The sequence below is a fragment of the Phyllobates terribilis genome, unplaced genomic scaffold (genome assembly GCF_046119375.1).
Source record: "Phyllobates terribilis strain yellow unplaced genomic scaffold, ASM4611937v1 Scaffold_1__5_contigs__length_1240528914, whole genome shotgun sequence".
Classification (NCBI taxonomy): Eukaryota; Metazoa; Chordata; class Amphibia; order Anura; family Dendrobatidae; genus Phyllobates; species Phyllobates terribilis.
The window spans coordinates 601,613,274-601,634,148 of NW_027362761.1; positions in this window are offsets into that span (position 1 = coordinate 601,613,274).

The following is a 20,875-nucleotide window of genomic DNA, read 5'->3' on the forward strand; positions in this document are numbered from 1 at the left end:
CTGAGTCCTCGCCCTGCATGTTTGGTGCTGTTCAGACATTTAGATGCCTTAACATGCAGAGATTGCCTGCCAGTCACGGTAATGCCTCAGCCTTGTTGGTTGTGGCATTACAGTGATTGGCTGGCCGCATAGCGTCATTGGGTCTATATAAGATCTGGCGCCGCCATGCTCGACACAGTCACTCCGGAATCAGACATTGTAGGGAGAGGTGCTGCTGAGCGAGGGAGAGAATTGGTGGTTGTTTTAGTGAGGTATTCCACAGCATTACAAATCTACATTAACAGTCCTTCTAAGGACTAATGCTACTGAATATTAATCCTGGTGATAGCAGGAGTTAGGCAGGCAGAGTTTGTGGAGAGCGTATACAACACAATAGGATCCTGTGCATGCTCTTTCTGCTGCTGTTACTCATATCCATAGTCCTAGATATCAGGGCTAATATTCTTATTGCTCTTAATCCTGATAATTTTGGTGAAAGCAATATAATACACCATTTTTACTGCTCCATTTGCTTGTTAGCAGCATATAGTCAGATTTGGTTGATTTTAACCCCTTCGCAACCCTGGGATTTTCCGTTTTTGCATTTTCGTTGTTTGCTCCCTTTGTTCCCAGATCCATAGCGTTTTTATTTTTTGGTCAATATGGCCATGTGAGGGCGTATTTTTTTGCGGGACGAGTTGTACTTTTGAACGACATTACTGGTTTTACCATATCGTGTCCGGGAAAACGGGAAAAAAATTCCAAGTGCGGTCAAATTGCATAAAAAGTGCAATACCACAGATTGTTTTAAAAAAAATTTTTTACCACGTTCACTGAATCCTAAAACTGACCCACCGTTATTATTCTCCAGGTCATTACGAGTTTGTAGACACCAAACATGTAGAGGTTCTCTTTTATTTAAGTAGTGAAAAAAAATTCCAAAGTTTGCTAAAAAAAAAAAAAATGGCGCCATTTTCCAAGACCCGTAGCGTCTCCATTTTTCGGGATCTAGGGCCGGGTGAGGGCTTATTTTTTGCGCGCCGAGCTGAAGTTTTTATTGATACCATTTTGGGGTAGATCCGATGTTTTGATCGCCCGTTATTGCATTTTATTGCAATGCTGTGGCGACCAAACAGCGTAATTCTGGTGTTTAGAATTTTTTTCTCGTTATGCCGCTTACCGATCGGATTAATTCTTTTTTTTATATTGATAGATCGGGCGATTCTGAACGTGGCGATACCAAATATGTGTATGTGTTTCTTTATTATTATTTTATTTTGAATGGGGCGAAAGGGGGGTGATTTAAACTTTTTATATTTTTTAAATTTTTTAATATTTTTAAAAACATTTTTTTTTTCTCTTTTTGCATGCTTCTATAGTCTCCATAGGAGACTAGAAGCAGCACTTGTCTGATCACCTCTGCTACATACAGGGGATCAGCAGATCACCTCTATGCAGCAGAAATGCTCCTGTGCTATGAGCACCAACCACTAGGTGGCGCTCATAGCGATCAGCTCTTGACAACCACTGGAGTCTGCTGCAGACCCAGGGTTGTCATGCTCACGCATCTTTGACCTGCGATCAAGTGACGGGGTCACGGCTGGGCGGGGTAAGTGATGTGCTTCTGGCGCGGCAATGTTAAATGCCGCTGTCAGAGATTGACAGCGGCATTTAACATGTTAACAGCCGCGGGTGGATCGCAATTTTCACCCGCGGCTGTTGCGGACACATGTCAGCTGTAACAATCAGCAGACATGTGCCCGGTTGAAAAGGGGGTTACAGCCTGGTGCGTACTAATAGGCCACAGGCTGTAAAGGGGTTAATAGCATTGCTGTATTGTGGAAGCAGAGAAACTTGTCCATCATCTCAGGTGGTCAGATATTACTGCGGTAATAATCCAGACATTTTTGGGAACGTGACAGATATTATACTCCATTTAAAGTCTGCCAGTTGTGTGTTCAAACCTATTCACACTTGGTCGCTGACCAATAGCATATCTATTAGGGCAGTGTTCCCCAACTCCAGGCCTCAAGGCCCACCAACACATCATGTTTTCAGGATTTCCTTAGTATTGCACAGGTGATATTTACATCACCTACACAGGCAATAATTCCATCACCTGTGCAATACTAAATCCTGAAAACATGATCAAAGCTATACATGGAGTGAACATGCATGATTATATATAAAAGACCCACCAATACAATTCAAGATTGACATCACATGATTAAACTACCAATACAAAAGACAATCAAAATAACGTCACATTGGGGGCATGGCCTAGCCAGGGATGTAGGCAGACGTGTTCCGGTGCTCTCTCGCCGACCGTCGCTGTGTGCGCCGACCCGGTATACCGCTGAGCCCTTCAGACACCGCCGGATCCTGTGAGAAGCTCTCCTGCCGCCCTGGGGAGCGTTTCTGACGAGCAGGAAAGAAGTAATGACCCGCACCAGGCAGCGAGATACTGGCCCTGGTAGAGGAGGCAGGGGCCAAGATGGCGCTGAGACTCAGGAGGAGGCGGCCAGAGAGAATGCGGCGTGCTCCAGGAGGACGTCGGCTGCTGCACGCCTTGAGAGGTTTGCAAGAGTGGAAGTGGGTGAACACAGTGCTGGACTTTCAGAAAGGGAGGCTGGGGCAGAAGATGGTATGGAGGATCAGGAGAATACTGTGGGTGCAGGAGACTGTGCGGCTGATGGCTCTGGAGATGAGGTGCAGGACAAAAATATGGAGTCTTCTGCTGACCCTGCTGTGGAGGAACTCACCCTGAAAGATGTGTTCACTGTGGTGTCATACTGCAAACAGGCGCTTACAAAGTTGTCAAAGCAGGTTACGGGTGTGCAAGCAGGAATTACTAACATTAAAGCTGCCATTCAGAAAGCCGATGTCCGCACAGGAGAGGTAGAGGAAAGAGTGAGCACGGCGGAGGACACCATAATATCTCTACAAGCTGCTCAGAAAAAGCCGGACAAGCAACTAACAGATGTCACTGCTAAAAATGATGACTCGGAAAACAGGTCACGACGTAACAATGTCAGGATAGTGGGGGTTCCGGAAAAATCAGAGGGATCAAACCCTACAGAGTTTATTGAGAAATGGCTGCTGGAAAAATTTGGAACTGATAAACTGTCAAAGGTCTTTGTTGTAGAAGGAGCTCACAGAGTCCCACTGAGACCCCAGCCTCCTGGAGCAGCCCCCCGGGCCATGCTGGCTAGGCTCTTAAATTACAGGGACAGAGACACTATCTTACGTACGGCGAGGAAGATCAAGGATTTAACAATTGATGGACAAGATATCTCGTTCTACTCAGACTATTCATCCACGGTGCAAAGAATGCGCATGAATTATAGAGATGTAAAGAAAAAATTGAGAGACATGGGACCGGCGTATTCTGTGATGTATCCGGCCAGGCTGAGAGACATGGGACCGGCGTATTCTGTGATGTATCCGGCCAGGCTGAGAGACATGGGACCGGCGTATTCTGTGATGTATCCGGCCAGGCTGAGAGACATGGGACCGGCGTATTCTGTGATGTATCCGGCCAGGCTGAGACTGGCTGCACTGGGTAGAGGACACTTTCTGCAATTTCCGGAAGAAGCTCTGGACTGGATTGAAAAGAATTCTAGACGAGTGCGAGAGCACAAGGACGGCTGAAGAGAGGGAGATTGTGGTTTTGTGAATGTGATTTATAATTATCCTTTTTCGGTTGCATTTAACTATTTGTTGCAGGATACAAGTCTGATCATGGACTGGAGCGGCGTACTGGTGGTGCATACAGTTTATATACCTTTTATATAATATGTTTTTCATAAGGCGGGAGAGGCCTTTGGGAAGATAGTTGGTGGAATAGGCCGGTTTCATTCACCAACTCTCGGATAGAGAGAACGGAACGACAAATTGGGAGGTGGTTTGGGGGAGATAGGGGCGGTCAGAGGAGTTTTGGTTTGGGGCATGGGGGAGGGGTGGTTGGATGCGGGGGGGGCAGGGACGGACGGCATGGGGGACATCTTATGATGTGGTTATATACACAGAAGTTGAATCTGATAAACAATGGCGGGTATGGTTAAGGTGTTAAGCTGGAACATACGTGGTTTGGCAGACCGTAAGAGACGGGCTATTGTTCTCCAAAATATTATGGCCCACGGGCCTTCCATTATCTGCCTCATGGAAACACACCTGATGAGGGACAAAATTATGCTCCTGGCGAGGAAATGGGTTCAAAAAGTATACCACTCTACTTATTCTGCATATGCGAGAGGGGTTTCCATCTTGGTGCATGTGGGGACTCCATTTGAGGAGGTTGAGGTTAAAATAGATAAAGATGGACAGTACGTTTTTCTAGTCTGCTGACTTTATGGCAAATTATATTGTGTGGTGGCAGTGTATTTCCCACCTCCATTTACTGGGACAAAACTGCAAGAGGTTATAGAGCTCACGAGGCATTGGACAGGGATTCCTGTGTTGCTGATTGGAGATGTTAACAATATAATGACTAAAATTTGGGACAAAACTAGTAGGCAACCGGGAAGAACTGACGGAGAGCGGGAGACACCCTTTGCTAAGTATGTGTCAGAGGTGGGCCAGATAGATTTGTGGAGAGTGAGACATATGGAAGTGAAGACATATTCATGTTACTCCTTGACGCACTGTTCTATGTCTAGAATAGACTTAGCCTTGGGAAATGGGTTGGTTAACCAAAACATCACTCATATTGATTATTTGCCTAGGATACTCTCTGATCATAGTCCCTTGCTGGTGGAACTGAGGTTCGGTATGTGTGGGAATGGTGGACGGAAAGAGTGGAAGGTTCACCCGGTATGGCTGGAAACGGTAGATATTCAGAAAATAGCAGGAGAGGTGGAGGAATTCTTCCAGAACAATATGGGAAGTACAGCCATAGGAACTGTGTGGGACACAATGAAGGCTTATGCTAGGGGTTTATTGATTCAAGATATATCCAGATGTAAAAGTCAGAACAGATTGGAGGAAAGAGAGGCATTGGCTGCGCTGAGGGGGGCAGAGGAGGAGTTGGTGCTTAATCCCACTGTAGAGGCGCAACAGAACATGAAGGAAGCTCAAAAAAAGGTGGATAAAATATTTCTGGCCAATGGGGAAAAGAAGAGGGAATTCCAAAAAATTGCCTTTTATGAAGAGGGTGAAAAAGTTGGTCACCTGTTAGCTACTATAGCGGCAGCGCAGAGGGAACCGGGATTTGTGTATGGTCTCTTGGATCCAACTGGCACCCTAGTCACTGAAACGCGAGATATCTTGAGGGTGTTTAGAGACTTCTATAGTGACCTATATAACTCTAAATTAAGGAACACGGGAGATGATATAGACCAATTTTTGAGGGGTACTCAGATATCTGGGCTTAGTGAGGAGGCTAGGGATAGCTTGGAGGGCCCCCTGACGTTAGAAGAAATGGAGGAAGCTTTGGCTTCAATGGCAAATAATAAAGCCCCAGGTGCAGATGGTTTACCAGCAGAATTCTATAAACATCTTAGAGATGTACTATTGCCAAAATTAAAAGATGTGTTTTTGGCTCTGGAGGTGGGAGAATTACCGGAGTCAATGCGGGAGGCTACGGTGGTGGTTCTGCCCAAGGCAGATAAGGACCGGACACAGCCAGATTCGTATAGACCCATATCCTTACTACCGGTTGATATTAAAATTTTAGCTAAAGTAATGTCTAACCGATTGAGCCGGGTGGTTTCTGGTGTTGTACACCCGGATCAGTCAGGATTTATGCCGGATAGATCGACGGCCATTAACTTGAGGCGGCTAATCCTTAATATGCAATTGGCCGCTGATAATGCTGGGCATGGAGTGGTGGTCTTATTAGACACACGGAAAGCCTTTGATAGTGTGGAGTGGAGTTATCTTTTTCGTGTTCTCCAGTTGATGGGAATTGGTCTGTTTTTTTTGGCATGGATAAAATTGTTATATACACGTCCGGTGGCCAGATTGAGAGTAAATGGGGAACGGTCAGATAAATTTGATTTGACTAGAGGAACCAGACAGGGCTGCCCCCTCTCCCCGCTGTTATTTGCTCCGGCCATAGAGCTGTTGGCTGCTGTACTGAGACAGTCAGACGTGGTGAGGGGATTCCGGTATGGTGTGACGGAGGAGAAGATAGCGTTGTACGCAGATGATATTTTATTATTCTTACAGGACCCTCAGATATCATTACATGGAGCAATAGCTATTATCAATAGATTTGGTTTATTATCTGGGTTACAAATTAACTGGGATAAATCTCATATTATGGAAATAGACTCCCTGAATAGTTTAGATGTTGAACAGGTGGAGCGTACACAACTCAAGTTGCTACAAGAATTTAAGTATCTTGGAATTACAATAACATTACCAGTAAAGGAGTACCTTCAGCTGAATGTATACCCGATACTGGGGAAATTAAAGGATAAAGCATCTACATGGAGCAAAATGCGCCTCTCGGTGGTGGGACGCACCAATCTTCTTAAAATGGTGCTGATGCCCAAATTGTTGTACGTTTTACATAACTCCCCTGTGTGGATTCCTCGGTCGGTGTTCCAGCGCATTAATGCAATATTTAGAGATCTGGTCTGGGGTGGAGGGCAGCCTAGGATTAAGATGGAGACTCTCCAGAGGCCGAAGGAGGAGGGGGGTCTCGCTCTACCAAACCCGTGGGTATATTTTTTGGCAGCTCAGTCCCAGCATATTAGAGGGTGGGAGCAGAGGGCAGGGAAGGGGACTATTCGGGCGGTTCTGGAACTTTATCTTAAAAAGAGTCCATTGGTAGTGGGTCTAGAAACGGGACTTTTTGGGAAGATGGGCAAGTCATACCTGACCTGTGGCCTAATCCATAAATTGTGGACGAGGGTGAAGAAGATTAGAGGCATAGTGGGGCTGACAATGTATACTTCTATTTGTGATAATGAAAACCTATGTGAATATTACAAAATAAGAGATCTGAGAGGCTGGGTGGTAAAGGGTGTACAATACATCTACCAACTGATGGATAATCAAAGCATCAAAACCCTAGAGACGCTGAAAGAGGAATTTCACTGATCGGACGGACACAGTTATCAGTATACACAGGTTAAACATGCGTTTATTAAGCAAGGGAAAATCAGGAACCGATCTGTTCAAAGGGACATCGTCATTGATTATATTTGTATGGGGGGATGTACAGCAGGCGTCATATCTACGGTGTATGCTGATCTGCTTCACACCTTTCTACTGAATTATCCTGTTTTGGCTAAGGGAAAGTGGGAAGCAGATGTTGGTACCATTGAGGATGACAAGTGGGAGTCCATATTAGAATATATCCCCAAGCTGACTCTAAGTGAACCCGCCAGAATGTCCCAACTACTTCTTATTCACAGAGCGTATAGGTCGCCCGATTTTATGTTCAGAATAGGGGTACGGGAGACCTCGGATTGCCCGAGATGTGGGTCCGAAGCTGCCGGTATACTACATGTTATGTGGAGTTTCCCAAAACTTGCAAACTATTGGTCTGAAGTAGCTGGCCTAATTGAAGGGCGTTATCACTGTATAATTCCTACAGATCCAGTGGTTTGCTTGCTGGGATATGTGGAGGAACTTGTGGGGAATGATATCGCAAAATTGGCAATTGCCAGACTCTTATATGCAGCTAGAAAGGTAATAGCGAGGTATTGGGTGCGACCGGAGCCTCCCTCTAGACAGGAGTATATAAGGCAGGTGGATTATGTGGTGCGGATGGAGGAGAAAATCTATTTCAAAAGGAAAAATACCAAACTCAGTGACAACCTATGGGCACCATGGAAGGTGTGATTAATGCTATTGGAGGGAAGACTCCGGTGAATACACTACGAAATGCATAGAAATGGTTATAGGATGTTTTGTGGGATATTGGATCATATCTTATATAATGATGAGGGATTATTATTGCTGTCTGTAAAAGGGGAGGGGGGGGGGTTCTTTTTGCTAATAAGAAAATGGAAAATTGTTATACTGAAGTTGTATTTCATTATTTTTTTCTAAATGAATAAAAATTTATCTGATTTAAAAAGATAACGTCACATAATAAAGTCATCAATAGAAAAACCCCAATATAAAACTACACAAGTAAGTACAATAATATATATATTTTAAATAATTATACATGCGAGCATATAAGATGTGATGTTAATAGTGGAGCGTAAGTTCGCGTCGCATATTCAGGCCGGTAGGATAACATGTATCCAGATTCATCATCCAATTATGCCTCTGGGTTTTGGAGACGTTTTCTGATGTCTCCTCCTCTGGGATTGGATATAATTTTTTCGATACTGAAAACCTGCAGTGAAATCTTCTTGTTGTGGCATTGTATGAAGTGCCTGGAAGCATAGGATGTGTTGCGGCTGTATCTGACATATTATATACATCTGTGATCTGCTCAGAGATTCGTTTTTTTAATCTTCGTATGGTGCACCCCACATACATTTTGTCACATGAATTACATTTAATAACATACACCACATGATCACTGTTACAATTAATGTATTGTTTGATATGATTGTGATTTGTCTGAATTATGAAAGTCCTTTGTTATTTCTACATTTTGGCATAAATTACATCGACTGTGTCCACACTTATAAAATCCCTGGCAGTTAAGCCCGGTGTGGCGTTTTTGTATTGGATTACATACATTTGGGGATAAAGTATTTCCCAAGGTTTGTGCTCTTTTGGCTGCTACCCGGATACCTGGGGTTAGAATTTTAGAGAGTCTGTTGCATCATCCTGAAGAATAGGTAAAAAAAATGTTAAGATTATCTTTTTTAATACTATAAAATTGTGGACTGAATTGTAAAGAAAGTACTAAAGTATTAGAAAGATAATCTGAACATTTTTACCTATTCTTCAGGACGATGCAACACTCTCTATAATTCTAACCCCAGGTATCCGGGTAGTATTAGTTATTTAAAAAAATATATATATTTTTGTACTTTCTTATTTGTGTAGTTTTATATTGGGGTTTATCTATTGATGACTTTATTATGTGACGTTATCTTGATTGAAATCACACGATTAAACTACCAATACAAAAGACAATCTTGAATTGTATTGGAGGGCCTTTTATATATAATCACGCATGTTAATTCCAGATATAGCTTTGACTAAGAACGCAGGCTTGCGTTTGAAACGCGTTTCTTTGCCTTTTTTCTCCATGGAATTTCCATTTTACCATTAAAATCTTTTTGTGCATGACAGAAGCTGCAACATTTTGTATTTTTCCTTCTAACGCAAGTGGTCCCTTGAGGTCCATGCTTCAGGACGCCAGGAAGTGTGGGTAAGCTGGTTTCTTTTTTCTCCTGTTTGACAGATATTATACTCCATTTAATGCCTGCCAGTTGTGTGTTCAAACCTATTCACACTGGGTCGCTGACCATTAGCATATCTATTAGGCCACTACCTAAAACTGTGGTCATTAGACATGATCCTATATTACTGCAGTAATAATACAGACATTTTTGGGAATGTGACAAATATTATACTCCATTTAAAGTTGGCAAGGCATGTGGCAAGGGACGGGGAAGTGGACGTTGCCAGTCCAACTGCTAAGTCTTCCCGAATCTTGCTCTTTTTTAAAGACTGTACAGTTAACCCAAAAAAGGCCATTTGCAACATCTGTAATGCCAGCATCAGCAGGGGCAGCAAAACTACCAGCCTGACTACAACCAGCATGCTGAGGCACATGACAGCAAAGCACCCGACTAGTTGGGCAGAGCGCCAGGGTCCAGCAACAGTGTCTGCGGGTGACACCACTACCTGTTCCGCTGTTGTGCGTGCACGACAATCCCCTGTCTATGGCGCAGGCGAAGATGCCTCCCGCCCTGCACCTGTCATTGTACACTTGCAACCACCACCATCAGCATCCACGTTCTTGTCCCAGTGCAGCGTTCAGCTGTCCCTACCCCAGCCCTTGGAACACAAGCGCACATACGCAGCCAACCACCCTCAGGCTACAATACTAAACTGCCACATTTCTCGACGGCTTGCACTGGAAATGTTGCCTTTAGGATTTCCGCAACCTCATGGCGGCGGCCGTCCCTCGGTACTTGGTCCCCACCCACCACTATTTCTCCCAGTTTGTAGTCCCAGCCTTACACAAGCACGTGTCCCAGAATATTACCTCTGCCCTCACCAACGCAGTTACTAGGAAGGTCCACCTAACCACAGACACATGGACAAGTGCTTGTGGTCAGGGACGGTACATCTCACTGACGGCACTCTAGGTTAAAACTGTGGAAGCCAGGACCCAGTCGGACCCTGGGACGGAACACGTCCTCCTGACGCTGAGGATTGCGAGCTCTGGGTCAATCAGAGTTCCCCACACATTCTACAGCTCCTGCATCTATTCCTCCTCTTCAGCCTGCATATCCGAAATGACCACATCAGTCGCAAGCTGGAAGCACTGCCACCGCGAAGCGGCAACAGGCTCTGCTGAAGCTAATATGCTTAGGTGACAAACCGCACACTGCTGCAGAGTTGTTGAAAGCTTTAACAGAGCAGGCAGATCTGTGGGTCTCACAACTGAACCTACAGCCAGGCATGGTCATGTGCGACAATGGCCAGAACCTGGTGGAGGCTCTGAGGCTTGGCAATCTCGCACATGTACCGTGCCTGGCCCATGTGCTCAAATTAGTGGTTCAGCGGTTTCTCAAAACCTACCCAGATCTGCCTGAGCTCCTTGTGAAAGTAAACTGCATGTGTGCCCATTTTAGAAAGTCAGCTACAGCTTCCACTGCCCACGTATTGGAACTCAACGTTGCAGATGTTGGGAAGGATTTGTGAGCAACAGAGGGCAGTTGTTGAGTACCAGCTTCAACACGCCCGTCGGTATTCAGGTCAGCCTCCGCACATAAGAGCTGATGAGTGGGCATGGATGTCTGACATCTGTGCCGTCCTCCAAAACTGAGGACTCAACCAGGATGGTGAGCAGTGATGACGCCATAATTAGCGTCACCATCCCACTTCTCTGCTTACTGAAACACTCGCTGCTCACAATTAAAGAGGAGGCTTTGCAGGTAGAGCACAATGAGATGGAGCAAGGAACTATACAGGGTGATGCTACACAGCCCAGCCTCATCTCACCCCAATGTGGATTGGGTGAAGAAGATCAGGAGCTGGGTTCCAGCGCTACAGACGGTACTACCCACACCACATTCGTACCGTCTATTCAGCTTGGATGGCCCGAGAAGAGGGAGAGCGAAGAGGAGGAGAACATGGACAGTCGTCCTCTTGGTGAGGACAGGGAAGTCTTGACTGTTGGCAGTCTGGCACACATGGCTGACTTTATGTTCTGCTGCCTTTCCTGTGACCCTCACGTTATATGCATTTTGAGCAACAGTAATCACTGGTTGGTCACACTTCTAGACCCGCGCTACAAGGAGAACGTTCTAGTCTGGCAGAGAAGTCTATTAAAATGTTGCAGTACCAGAAGGCCCTTGATGAAGAATTATCTGACAACGCTGGTGGCAGAGGTCACATTTTGTTGGATAACCAAGGAGTACAGGTGAGGGATACAGAAACCAGAGACAGGGAAACACTGTCAAAGGTCTGGAACAGTTTTCTCAGACCCTCCCAGCGCCTAGGCCCTGATTCGTGAGGTACTCTGACAAGAAGGGAAAAGTTTTGGAAGATGCTGAAGGAGTACCTTGCTGACCGTACCAACGTCCTCTGTGATTCCTCTGTGCCTTACAGCTATTGGGTATTGAAGCTACACAAGTGGCATGAACTGGCTCTCTACGCCTTGGAGGTCCAGGCCGCTGGCGTTTTGTCAGAGATGGTTTTTAGTGCCACCGGGGGTATTATAACATATACACAATAAATGTGTAGGAGACCCACTCCTTAATAATGGGAATGATATATGCAGGGAGGAGGAGGATGGAAGATGAGCTCAGCAGTAAGTAGTATCCAGGACACAGCTGCAGGGATCCGCTCAGAAGTCCCGGGACCGGCCTGAACAGCAAATGTAACAATACAAGTTCCAGCAGAGATCCAAAAGGAAAAGAAGATGAAGTTTATTCACAAAGTAGTTACAATACACGGCAGCAACACGACCAGCTAGTGTGAATACCAAAGTGTTTCCACCCCCTGAGGGGTCTTAAGGCCCCGTCACACTAAGCGATATCGCTAGCGAGATCGCTGCTGTGTCACGGTTTTGGTGACTCACCAGCGACCTCACCAGCGATGTCGCTATGTGTGACACTTTGCAACGATCAGGCCCCTGCTGTGAGGTCGCTGATCGTTGCAAAGTGTCCTGGACCATTTTTTGGTCGTTGGCCTCCCGCTGGCCAGCACACATCGCTGCGTGTGACCAGCGGGACCAACGATCTGGCTGGTATCCATGGTAAATATCGGGTTACTAGGGGCACGCGCGCACTTAGTAACCCGCTGTTTACCATAGATACCACTCTGCTACAGTGAGCGGAGGCTCCAGCGCACGGTAGCAGAGTGGTATCCATGGTAAACAGCGGGTTACTAGGGGCACACGCGCACTTAGTAACCCAATATTTACCATAGTTACCAGCCTGCTCCTGCTTGCAGCAGGCTGGTAACGGGAGCAGGACATCGTGGAACGATCCTTTCCACGATATCGCTGCTCCCTTCATCGCTGGTGAGCCTGCCTGTTTGACAGCTCACCAGCGATGTATTAGCGATGCAGCAACGATCCCTGACAGGTCGTATCGTTGTCGGGATCGCTGCTGCATCGCTTAGTGTGACGGGGCCTTAACAGGTTAATTATGATAATTACATCACACCTGTACTTAGCTGAGGAGCCAGGAAACTGTTACCATCAGGGTCTGCACACAAATCTCATGAGTCCTATAGGGAAAAAAGAGTCCTGCATGGAAAGAGTTAACCCCTTAAGCCCCGCGGGTGGTTTGCACGTTAATGACCGGGCCAATTTTTACAATTCTGACCACTGTCACTTTATGAGGTAATTACTCTGGAACGCTTCAACGGATCCCCCTGATTCTGAGTTTGTTTTTTCGTGACATATTGTACTTCATGATTGTGGAAAAATTTCTTAGATATCACTTGCGTTTATTTGTGAAAAAAACGGAAATTTGGCGAAAATTTTGAAAATTTAGCAATTTTCAAAATTTGAATTTTTAAGCCCTGAAATCAGAGCGATATGTCACACAAAAGAGTTAATAAATAACATTTCCCACATGTCTACTTTACATCAGCACAATTTTGGAACCAAAATTTTTTTTTGTTAGGGAGCTATAAGGGTTAAAAGTTGACCAGCGATTTCTCATTTTTCCAACAAAATTTACAAAACCATTTTTTAGGGACCGCATCACATTTGAAGTCACTTTGAGGGGTCTTTATGACAGAAAATACCCAAAAGTGACACCATTCTAAAAACTGCACCCCTCAAGGTGCTCAAAACCACATTCAAGAACTTTATTAACCCTTCAGGTGCTTCACAGGAATTTTTTGAATGTGGAAGAAAAAAATGAACATTTAACTTTTTTCACAAAAATGTTACTTTAGACCCAATTCTTTTTATTTTCACAGGGGTAACAAGAAAAAATGGACCGCAAAATTTGTTGTGCAATTTCCCCTGGGCACGCAGATACCCAATATTTGGGGAAAAAACACTGTTTGGGTGCACTGTAGGGCTCGGAAGGGAAGGAGCGCCATTTGACTTTTTGATTGTAAAATTTGCTTGAATAATTAGCGGACACCATGTTGCGTTTAGAGAGCCCCTGTGTGCCCAAACATTGGAGCTCCCCCACAAGTGACCCCATTTTGGAAACTAGACCCCCCAAGGCACCTATCTAGATGCATAGTGAGCACTTGCAACCCCCAGGTGCTTCACAAATTGATTCGTAAAAATGAAAAAGTGAAAAAAAAAACACTTTTTCATTGTTACGAATCAATTTGTGAAGCACCTAGGGGTTCCAAGTGCTCACTATGCATCTAGATAGGTGCCTTGGGGGGTCTAGTTTCCAAAATGGGGTCACTTGTGGGGGAGCTCCAATGTTTGGGCACACAGGGACTCTCTAAACGCAACATGGTATCCGCTAACAAATTGAATGGAAAATCGGCTCAAATTGTTAGCGGACACCACATTGCGTTTGGAGAGCCCCTCTGTGCCCAAACTTTGGAGCTCCCCCACAAGTGACCCCATTTTGGAAACTAGACCCCCCAAGGCACCTTTCTAGATGCATAGTGAGCACTTGGAACCCCCAGGTGCTTCACAAATTGATTCGTAATAATGAAAAAGTGAAAAAAAAAACACTTTTTCATTTTTACGAATCAATTTGTGAAGCACGTAAGGGTTCCAAGTGCTTACTGTGCATCTAGATAGGTGCCTTGGGGGGTCTAGTTTCCAAAATGGGGTCACTTGTGGGGGAGCTCCAATGTTTGGGCACACAGGGACTCTCTAAATGCAACATGGTATCCGCTAACAAATTGAATGGAAAATCGGCTCAAATTGTTAGCGGACACCACATTGCGTTTGGAGAGCCCCTCTGTGCCCAAACTTTGGAGCTCCCCCACAAGTGACCCCATTTTGGAAACTAGACCCCCCAAGGCACCTTTCTAGATGCATAGTGAGCACTTGGATCCCCCAGGTGCTTCACAAATTGATTCGTAATAATGAAAAAGTGAAAAAAAAAACACTTTTTCATTTTTACGAATCAATTTGTGAAGCACCTAGGGGTTCCAAGTGCTCACTATGCATCTAGATAGGTGCCTTGGGGGGTCTAGTTTCCAAAATGGGGTCACTTGTGGGGGAGCTCCAATGTTTGGGCACACAGGGACTCTCTAAATGCAACATGGTATCCGCTAACAAATTGAATGGAAAATCGGCTCAAATTGTTAGCGGACACCACATTGCGTTTGGAGAGCCCCTCTGTGCCCAAACTTTGGAGCTCCCCCACAAGTGACCCCATTTTGGAAACTAGACCCCCCAAGGCACCTTTCTAGATGCATAGTGAGCACTTGGAACCCCCAGGTGCTTCACAAATTGATTCGTAATAATGAAAAAGTGAAAAAAAAAAAACTTTTTCATTTTTATGAATCAATTTGTGAAGCACCTAGGGGTTCCAAGTGCTCACTATTCATCTAGATAGGTGCCTTGGGGGGTCTAGTTTCCAAAATGGGGTCACTTGTGGGGGAGCTCCAATGTTTGGGCACACAGGGACTCTCCAAATGCAACATGATATCCGCTAACAATTTGAGCCGACAATTTGTTAGCGGATATCATGTTGCATTTGGAGAGTCCCTGTGTGCCCAAACATTGGAGCTCCCCCACAAGTGACCCCATTTTGGAAACTAGACCCCCCAAGGCACCTATCTAGATTCATAGTGAGCACTTGGAACCCCAGGTGCTTCACAAATTGATTCATAAAAATGAAAAAGTGTTTTTTTTTTCACTTTTTCATTATTACGAATCAATTTGTGAAGCACCTGGGGGTTCCAAGTGTTCACTATGCATCTAGATAGGTGCCTTGGGGGGTCTAGTTTCCAAAATGGGGTCACTTGTGGGGGAGCTCTAATGTTTGGGCACACAGGGGCTCTCCAAAAGCAACATGGCGTCCGCTAACAATTTGAGCCGATTTTCCATTCAATTTATTAGCGGACACCATGTCGCGTTTGGAGAGCCCGTGATGTGCCTAAACAGTGGAGCTCCCCCACAAGTGTCCCCATTTTGGAAACTATACCCCTCAAGGATTTTATTAAGGTGTATAGTGAACATTTTGAACCCAGAGGTACGGCACAGAATTTGTTTACATTAGGTCATCATATTGAATAAGTTGTCATTATTCTTGAGCGCAAGTGCTCGCTACTTGAGTTTGCATCGGGTACTCAGGTATGCACCATGTACAGCGTGTGCTCGAGTGACATGCTCGAGTCCCTGCTCCGCATGTTTCACGGTTATTAGACACCCAAAAAAAAACATGCGGGGATCACTCGTGCATGGCAGGCAATCCCCGTAAAGTTTTTTGGCTGCGAAGCATATGGGGCAGAGACTCGAGCATGTCATTCAAATACCCACGATACTCAATGCATACCAGAGCACCCGATGCAAACTCAAGTAGCGAGCACTTGCTCTCAACACTAGTCGCCATATCGTCATCTTTTTTTCTTACTTTTGAAAAAAATCCCAACCCCAGCCCTAACCCTAGCACAACCCTAGCCCCAGCACAACCCTAGCCCCAGCACAACCCTAGCCCCAAACCCAGCCCTAACCCTAGCCCAATCCTAACCCAAGAGTTTATTTTTGACGCCGTTCCTTGTGCGGTATAAGTGATTAGACGACTTTATTCTTCGGGTCGGGGTGATTACAGCAATGCCAGAATCATATGGGGTTTTTATGACTGACAGCTGTCACACACTAAAAGACGCATTTTTTGTAAAATCTAGTTTTTGCATCGCCATATTTTGAGAGCTATAATTTTCCAGATTTTGGCAGACAGTCATGTGACGGCTCGTTTTTTGCGGGATGACTTGACGTTGTTATTGGTGCCATTTTCAGGCACGTGACATTTTTTGATCGCTTTCTATTCCGATTTTTGGGAGGCAGAATAAACAAAAACCAACAATTCAGGAATTGTTTTTTTTTTTATTCTGTTCCGCGTGTGGTAAAATTGGTGAGGTAGCTTTATTCTTCGGGTCAGTACGTTTACAGCGGTACCACATTTGTATCATTTTTCTATGTTTTGGCGCTTATACACAATAAAAGCTATTTTATAGAAAAAAAATATTTTTTTGTATCGCTTTATTCTGAGAGCTATAACTTTTTTATTTTTCGGCTGATGGAGCTGTATGGCGGCTTGTTTTTTGCGGGACGAGATGACGTTTTCAGCGGTATCATTTTTATTTATATGCGTCTTTTTGATCGCGTGTTATTCCACTTTTTGTTTGGCGGTATGGTGATAAAGCATTGTTTTTTGCTTCGTTTTTTTTTTTTTTTTTTTTACCGTGTTCACTGAAGGGGTTAACTAGTGGGACAGTTTTATAGGTCAGGTTGTTCCGGACGCGGCGATACCAAATATGTGTACTTTTATTGTTTTTTTTTTATTTTTTTTATAATAATATTTATTGATGGGTACATTATATTTTTATTTTTGGTGTATTATTTTTTTTTTTTTTATAATATTTTTGCACATTTTTTTTTTTTTTTTTTCCACTTTCACACAGTTTATACACTTTATTACTTTGTCCCACTCTGGGACTTTCACTTTTTTTTTTCTCATCGCCTGCATGGCACAGGAATGGAGCACCATCCCTATGCCATGAAGGCTGTCAGAAGTGCACAGTGTGAAGATTGCTTGGAGATGCACTGCGCATGTCCAAGCAATCTTCCTGCTCTCTGGTGACCCGGATGTTGTCATGACGACATCGGGTCGTCATGGCAACACCCGGGAAGCCTTTGCAGACTGCGCTGGAAGCCGGAAGAGGAGGTGAGTATCGCCGATCACCTCCCCTTGCCCCCGCAATGCCGCGATCGACTTCGATCGCAGCATCGCGGGGGTTAATGTGCTGGGAACGGTGCAGGACCGCTCCCTGCACATACTACCGGGTGTCAGCTGTGACAATCAGCTGACACCCGGCGGCGATCGCGCCCGCACAGCCTGTGTGCGCGCGCGATGACGTACTAATACGGGTCTGGCTCTTAAGTCCCAGGGCACAGACGCGTATTAGTACGTCAGATGTTATTAAGGGGTTAAATGGAGCCAGAGTATAGTATCTGAGGGAAGGAAGCATACAACATATAATATCCCATATTCACACATAATATAATGCACGACAGCCGCTACCAATAATGTCATTACATTATCCACGGAGTATAGTCCGAGTTATTATAATGTGGTTAGAATCCACATCCATCAGGACATCTCAGCCCAATCTCCTCAGTGCCTGGATCCCCTTCCCTGCCGCACTTCAAGCTCACTAGCCATCTTTGAGCCTGTTACAGAAGAAGTTACCCAGCTCCTCGCTTCTCCTCGACCTACAACCTGCAACAGTGACCCCATTCCTTCACATCTCCTGCAGTCTCTCTCACCGGTGGTCACCACTCACCTGACTAAAATATTTAACCTCTCTCTTTCGTCAGGTATCTTTCCCTCCTCAGTTAAACATGCCATCATAACCCCTTTACTTAAAAAGCCATCCCTGGTCCAGAACTGCACTGCTAACTACAGACCTGTCTCTAACCTTCCTTACATCTCTAAACTCCTGGAACGCTTGGTCCACTCCCGTCTAATCCGCTATCTCTCAGATAACTCTCTTCTTGACCCTCTACAATCTGGTTTCCGCTCCTTACACTCCACTGAAACTGCCCTCACTAAAGTCTCTAATGATCTACTAACAGCTAAATCCAAAGGTCACTGCTCCCTGCTGATTCTCCTGGATCTCTCTGCTGCATTTGACACTGTGGATCACCAGCTCCTCCTCACTATGCTCCGCTCTATAGACCTCAAGGAAACCGTTCTCTCCTGGTTCTCCTACCTCTCTGACTGCTCCTTCAATGTATCTTTTGCCTGCTCCTCTTCCTCTCCTCGTTCCCTTACTATCGGGGTCCCGCAGGGCTCAGTCCTAGGCCCCCTCCTCTTCTCTCTATACACTGCCCCTATTGGACAAACAATCAGCAGATTTGGGTTTCAGTATCATCTCTATGTTGACGACAAATTATACACTTCTTCCCCTGACATCACCCCTACCCTAATAGAAAATACCAAGGATTGTCTGTCTGCTGTCTCTAACATCACGTCCTCCCTCTATCTTAAACTGAATCTCTCTAAAATTGAACTTCTTATGTTTCTCCCCTCTACTAACCCAACTCTACCTGACATTGAAATTACCTTGGATGGTTCAACCATAACTCCCAGCAGCACGCCCGCTGCCTTGGGGTCATATTCGACACTAACCTTTCCTTTATTCCCTATATCCGATCACTCACTCACTCTTGTCACCTGCATCTTAAAAACATCTCCAGAATCCGACCTTTTCTCACCTTTGAAACTGCTAAAACTCTTACTGTCGCTCTTATTCACTCCCGTCTGGACTACTGCAACTCTCTTCTGATCGGTCTCCCTCTTACCAAACTTTCTCCTCTCCAATCCGTAGTGAATGCGGCAGCCAGGGTCGTATTTCTGTCCAGCCGCTTCACCGATGCCTCCATCTTGTGCCAGTCATTACACTGGTTGCCCGTCCGCTACAGGGTCCAATATAAACTCATCACTCCCACCCACAAAGCTCTCCACAGTTCTGCGCCGCCTTATATCTCCTCTCTCATCTCTGTAAATCGCCCTACAAGTGCCCTCCGTTTTACAAATGACCTAACATCCCCCATAATCCGAACCTCGCACCTCCGTCTCCAAGACTTCTCTCGTGCTGCGCCAGTTCTCTGGAATGCTCTACCCCAGGCGATCCGACTGATGCCTAGCCCCCATGTCTTCAAGCGCGCTTTAAAAACCCATCTCTTTAAACAAGCCGACCACCTCAACTACTCAGTAACCTACTTTCCCCTGTCCCCTCCTTCTAAATATTATTCAGAATCTGTTCCCTACTATTCATCTGTCTCCACACCCTCCATGCACACGATAACTGCACTCGATACTTGATTATTGCACTTATACATACGGGCTGATGACCGGATCATGCAGCTTTATGTGAAAATCCCTATTTATTATAATTGTCAGACCTGAAATAACAAGCACTTTTCACCTACTGTGTCCCCTCATTTCCTTGTAGAATGTAAGCGGCCGGACCCTCGCTCCTAATGTAACTGTTTACACTGTCTTACCTTGTATTGAAGTTATTGTCTGTACATGTCCCCGCTTAATTGTAAAGTGCTGCGGAATATGTTGGCGCTATATAAATAAAACTTATTATGTTTTTTTTGCATTTCCTATATACGCCTATATATATATTTGTGGCAATGTGTATTGGTGTAAAATTACATATTTTATTTGATAGTTAATATACTTGGACGTTTTTTCATTTTTGTGTATAAACACTGCTCAAAAAAATAAAGGGAACACTGAAATAACCCATCCTAGATCTGAATGAATGAAATCTTCTCATTGAATACTTTGTTCTGTACAAAGTGGAAAACACACTACAGGCTGATCCAACTTTGATGTAATGTCCTTAAAACAAGTCAAAATGAGGCTCAGTATTGTGTGTGGCCTCCACGTGCCTGTATGACCTCCCTACAACGCCTGGGCATGCTCCTGATGAGGCTCAGTATTGTGTGTGGCCTCCACGTGCCTGTATGACCTCCCTACAACGCCTGGGCATGCTCCTGATGAGGCTGAGTATTGTGTGTGGCCTCCACGTGCCTGTATGACCTCCCTACAATGCCTGGGCATGCTCCTGATGAGGCTCAGTATTGTGTGTGGCCTCCACGTGCCTGTATGACCTCCCTACAATGCCTGGGCATGCTCCTGATGAGGCTGAGTATTGTGTGTGGCCTCCACGTGCCTGTATGACCTCCCTACAATGCCTGGGCATGCTCCTGATGAGGTTACGGATGGTCTCCTGTGGGATCTCCTCCCAGACCTGGACTAAAGCATCCACCAACTCCTGCACAGTCTGTGGTGCAACGTGACGTTGGTGGATGGAGCGAGACATGATGTCCCAGATGTGCTCAATCGGATTCAGGTCTGGGGAACGGGCGGCCAGTCCATAGCTTCAATGCCTTCATCTTGCAGGAACTGCTGACACACTCCAGCCACATGAGGTCTGGCATTGTCCTGCATTAGGAGGAACCCAAGACCAACCGCACCAGCATATGGTCTCACAAGGGGTCTGAGGATCTCATCTCGGTACCTAAAGGAAGTCAGGCTACCTCTGGCGAGCACATGGAGGGCTGTGAGGCCCTCCAAAGAAATGCCACCCCACACCATTACTGACCCACTGCCAA